We start from the raw sequence: 6,000 nt of genomic DNA on the forward strand, positions 1-6,000 counted from the left end.
ATAGCAAATAAATGAAAACTCTGTCTTGCTAGAATAATTACAAATTGAATTAATTACAAAGAGTAATACTGAAATTTTATCTGAATATGTTAACATGAACTCTTACCCATAGGTGGCAGTCAGCTTTCACTGTAGTAGGGATGCCAAACTTTTGGTTCATCGTATTCAAAATTATGCTGAAATATTTTTGATGGGGTATGTGTATGTGCATGTACATAAGCATATACACGTCGATGCATTGGGAGAGAGGAAAGCAGGTAAAATTAACCTGAAATTAATTAGTAATTAGAAGGAATCTGAATTGCTATGTATAAGCAAAATAAATGTCATATTCTGGAGAAAAGATCCAGGGATTAATCTTTAAAACCACATAAACCATTTTTATCTGTCCATTGCTGACGCTCATCTAAAATAAGTAGTGATAATTCAAAAACGTGCAGGTGCCCCTAGAAATTGATCAGAAAGGCAAGTATCCTGCTAGCCTTGCAGAACATGAGCCCGTACTGTGCCCAGTCCCCTAAACTACATTGCTGTTTCATGGCCCATTAACTGTAAATCGCAGAAGCACCTCAGTGATGACACTCTGCCTCGGAAATCCCAGCAATGAGCTCCTTTGAACATGGAGCAAACAGAGGAAAGGTGCTGGGGGCGAGGGTGTGCTTTCAGATGTGGAGCGGGAACAGAACCTGGGGGCTGCAGTTCCCTCCTCTTTGCAGAGCTGCCATCGACACCCTGGCAGTGCTGAGCAAGGAGGGGGGGACGCTGCCTGCGAAAGCAGAGATCTACTCAATTTTGCCCTCAGCTTTTGCAGGGCTTTATGAGGTTTATGGGGATTTCCTTTTGCAATATCGCTAAGGAGGCACTTGGGACCCCACCAAAACTGGAGGGGATAGAAAGAGCTAATAAGGCCAAGTTTAAAACAAACTGAACTTGGGGAACTACATATGTGACATACTAAGACAATAGAGCTCTTATGAAAAAAGGAAGACCGAAAATTGAAATTCATGAGTAGGTAAGGTCATATTCTTTTCAATGTTACAGCTACACAGGAACTCTTTTCAGTTAAGATTAATCTAATATTGTGCCAAGGTAGGCCACTGTACACATTTAGCAGAAGTCAGGAACTAGCATTTTACAAAATGAAAAATTGGAAAAATACACAAATACGTGTTGCTACTGCAAGTTTTTACTGTGGTGCAAGATTAAGGGCTCAAAATGGTGCGGTATTATTAAAACTGAAGGCCTAATTCTCCTTATGCAAGAGTCACAGCAGCACAGATCGTTGTATAAGCCAAAGCAGTCAGTATGATTTCAGAGTCAAACAGGGTATTTCCACATCTATGCAACCACAACGTGACTAATTAGATACTTGCATATGCACAGACCCATTTGTTCCCCAACTCTAGTAATTATGAGGTTTGCACTCCATGTTCATTTACACTCTTGTGTAACACTACTGAATACAAGATAGCAGGTGGTGATAAACTGGCTGGTGACAAATGTGTAAGTTTGAGATGCATTTTGAAAATCGAAGCTTTCATACTTGGGTCTGACCTTGATGTAGGCAAGACAGGAGAAGACCTCCTCAGCCCTAGGGCCCGATCCCAGCTGTCGCAGGCAGCCATGTCGCATCGTTCAGCTGACTTGCAGAGATACCAGACTCCATCTTGAAGCCACCCTTGTCATGAGGTTGCTCCTCATTTTCTGTTCCTCTGAATGGTGAAAGATTTCAGATAACATGTATGCAGTACCAGCTCACCCCCTTATTCTTTGACTTCAGTTTAAAGAGCATTTCTCTCTCCCCATATGACGTCCCACAGCATGACCCTCTTGAGCTTTCATGGGTTAGTGCCAAAATCTGCTCAGCCTCAGTTCAGCCAAAATAACCATGCCACACCTGTTATAGAGGTGGAGGCCTTTCTCCCACCATTCTTCTATCCCTCCTTTGTACCTTTTCCACTTTCAGTGCAGGGTTAGGAACAGACACGCTACTCCACATAGACAGGGTGTCAACCAGTGCCTCTCATGGTAGCATTAATACCTTCCTATCACTCCTAGATATACCGTAACTAAAATACTGATGTTTTTTAACTTTTAGATTCTTTTCCAGAGCTACCTACTATCAACATCTCGCAGGCCATGAGGACTGCCTGAAACACCCGACTTACCCTTTTTTATGGATGCTGATAGCAAAAGTTCTTGTTATTCATTCCTAGTTTATGACCTTGAACTTTGCATTATTATACAGGTATTGCATGACCAGGGTGTCAAAAACCTTTTTATAAGAAAGGTGTCATCAGTTTCAGCCAAGCCACAGAATTCCTGTGAATTTTCTGGCGTGTCCAGATTTGTTCAGGAGTCTCTACGCTATGCATGACTATAGACGTGAGGTTGCATGTGCCTGTGATATGGTGCAGGGCTTTACAGGTGACTTGGCTTGGTTCATGATACAGAGCTGTCTCTCGTATTACGTTGCCTCAGGCACATCATGGTATGTTATTTCAGGTAAGCCTTTAGAAAGTCGTACAGGACTTCTGACTCTGTGTCCTGCACTGGCTTCGCTTGACACCTCTGGGAGCAAGAGACTGAATTCTGAAATATTTTTCCAGGATCAACAGAGGAGATTGACTGAGTGTCACATTATATTGTTTCTATTGATCTTGTAGGTTAATTTCCAGTTTACAGGTTATGCCTGAAAGATTAAAGGCAGAGTGGGATATACAAGAGTTGTGTGGCACTCTTGAATAACATGTAAAAATATGATTTTTTTTTTTTTAATAGAAGGATCTGGAGGATTTTGGTGGCTTTATTTCTGGTAGCTAAGTAACATTATGCCTGTCTCTCATTAAATATGCAAAACTCTATTCTTTTTCTTTGCTTGGAACTTGCTGTATGAAATTTGTATTGCGGCATTTTTATACAGCAGTATTATTTGATATATTTTACATATGTGCCCGTGGGACAACTAAGAAACTTGACCATTGTGGTTTATAGTGAAAACACCATATTGGAAAGCTTTTGCTGGGTTTGGTGTATGCTGAGTTCCAGGATCATGAGTCAAGCCCATCGTGTAAAAAGACTTTTGTGCATTTTGTTATACAATAGTCCAGTCCCTCCTCGTGCAAACAGTGCCCCAGCGTTGTGTCATTTGCTGATCATACACTTAATTCCTAGGTTAGGGTAGTCAGTGAAAATAATTAGTAAGATCTGTCTGGGATCTTTCTTTAAGGGAGTCCACTTGCAACTTTCCTCTAGCCTGATACTTCCCCTTCAAAACTCCTTGTAAGCTTATGAGGAGTTAATTTACTAATTGCTGTCCTTAGTTTAGGGTTTGTTTTGTTTTGTTTTCAAGTAGCGTACTAACATTTTCCTGAAATCCAGTCAGATTAGGTCGACTCATTTCCTTGATGTTGGAAAGTAGGGTTTGTTTTGTTTTTGTTTGAATGTCTGGCTAGTGTGCTGTAATCTGTTATTAGGAAAGCTTTGTGGTGTTTTTCTTATTTTCTATTTATCCTATTTTATTCTATATTTTCTTGCATCCAGGTTCTTGGTGGGCAGTCTCAATTTTTCCCCCATTCAAACTCTGATTACTTCTAAAATCCTATTTGGGGTGGCTGCTTTTCTACCTGAATTCAAAGGCTAATCTGTACAAGTTTTTCTACACAGGAATTTTAAAAGCCAGAACAAAACTTGGTGTAGTTGTTTTATTTGTTTATTTGTTTTGCCTGTTTGTTTTGTGTTTGTTGTTGTTCGGGTTTTGGTTGGTTGGTTTTGTGGTTTTGTTTTGTTTGGTTTTTGGTTTTGCCTCCATCTAGATGATTCATGGAGAAGCTCACTCAGAGAGATGGTGGTAAAATGATAAAACATGGATTTTCTTGGAGTCTTTAGCGTGTAGCTGAAAAGGTGGTTGACATAAGAGCCTCTAAATCCTGCAATTTACTGCTCCAAGACCTTCATGCTTCACTTCTAGTCCAGCCAAGGGATGGTCATAGAAGTTTTAGAAAGTCTTGAAAAGAAACTGAGCATAGTGAAACAACTTGGTGAAAGTTGCTACGAGTTAAAAGGCATCCTTTAAAAACCTGAGGCTAAATGAAGAAAACAGGAAACAACATCTGTCTGGCAGCTTATGTATGTAAAAACACCACTAAGTGTATCAAAAAATGAGTTTGAAGAATAACTCTCTGGCTCACATGGCACTAATTTTTAGCAATGGTTCTATAGAATGGTGCAAGTAAGTACAGACATTAGGCCTGATGACCAAGTCAGGTGAGCTAGTTAAAAGAATTAGTGAACAAATCGTTAAGTGTGACATAGGGAAAAAGACAGGCAGCTTTTATGAAGGGAAGCAGCGCCTCGCCAGTCCCGTGGTACGGGAAAAGGAGATTTGGTAGCTACACCTTCAGAGAATTAAAAAGAAAGATATTTGACATTTTTACCAAAGGCTCTCTAAGAAATTAAACTGCATGGGCAAATAGGCAGCTTCTCACATGGGCAAGTTACACATCAAGAAATGGGAAGCTGAGTGACTGAGCAATAAACCAGGAGATGAACCTGGGCGTAGGTAACTGCACTGAGATACCCAGGGGTAAATGACGGGGCATCAGCTGGCTGTTTCCCCTGCGGAGGAGTGGTGTGGGGCTGGAATAGACACTTCCACAAAAACATCAGTGTGCTTGGCAGGGCTTCAAAAAGCAAACACCACCAACATTGCAAAATCAAAGCTAGAAAGCCAATATCAGACAAAAAGCCAAAAAACACCCTACTAAAAGAAGACTACAGTTTACTTCACAGGCTTCTTCCCCACTTCCCAAGAGGAAAAGAAACAACCTAAGAGGGCAGCTGTGGCACTGCTGGAAACGTGCTAAGGAGTATGAAGAGTACTCTGATTATACTTCAACCCTTACTTGCACTTCTCTTCCCCTATTTTATCCTCCTAGATAAAATCTATTAATAATGGTAAGGCAGTTGTTACAATGTCATGCTAAATATCATTAGTACACAAGAGAGAGCATTATGGCCAGGACTGTAACACACACACAAAACACTAGGCAAAAGAGATGGAACAGCAGACGCTGTTGATGTGGTTTCCTAGATGAGACAACTGGGAGTACCTCAGAGATCAGGGTTATTTAATATTTTCAGTAATGACCCTGTACCAACAACACAACCCATGTACCAACTGTACTGGTGAGATTTGCTAACAAAGCAAGAGCTGGGAGTCGCTGTCGGTACAGAAGAGGACTAGGCTGTTGCGGTGGATGTAAACAGCTGTGCCCTCTGCCTTAATAAAAATGGGTAAAAATGTAATTAAAAACCATGTCTGTGTGCAAAGGAACTAGTAGGAGTTTCAACTACAGATGGGAGCTTACAAGTTAGACTCTCCAGGACAGAGATGAGAGTCTGCGGAGGTCACCGGGTGGCCTGTGGGGCACTGTAGTGATGCAGCCGTGAAAGAAGCAAATGCAGGTGTAGGGTATAGCAAGTGAGTATGAGAGATTTCCAGTATCGGTACTGCTTTCCAGGCCAAATTGCATCTGCGGCATCATTCATGGTTCAGGTCACCTGTGCTCAGGAAATATGAAACATAACCACATGCAGAAGGACAGGACAAGATGGAGCTTGTCTTGCGAGATCTGGTTAAAAAAGGTTGTATTCCTTAACCAAAGATGGACAGGAAGGGGGTACTTTTTGAACAAAAAATATCTTTCTCCATCTGTGCTGTTCAGGTACATGCAGAAAACCAAAGGCAGGGAGGAAGCTGGGCTGGATGTACTTACCAACTCCTCCGCAAGGCATGGAGAGTGATTGCGGGAACTGGTGTTTGGCCAAGGGGTCTGCTGTATGGCCTGGTGAATGGTAATGTTTTTCACCACTGTCAGGCGGCAGCAAATATTTTTAAGCATGGTGATCCATTTTGTTCTCTAGCATATAATTGAACATCAGTAAATATGATATTAGGATGCTTGACAGCATGCTCTTTTGCAATCAAGGCCAAGATGT

This window comes from Patagioenas fasciata, chromosome 3 (genome assembly GCF_037038585.1).
Source record: "Patagioenas fasciata isolate bPatFas1 chromosome 3, bPatFas1.hap1, whole genome shotgun sequence".
Classification (NCBI taxonomy): domain Eukaryota; kingdom Metazoa; phylum Chordata; class Aves; order Columbiformes; family Columbidae; genus Patagioenas; species Patagioenas fasciata.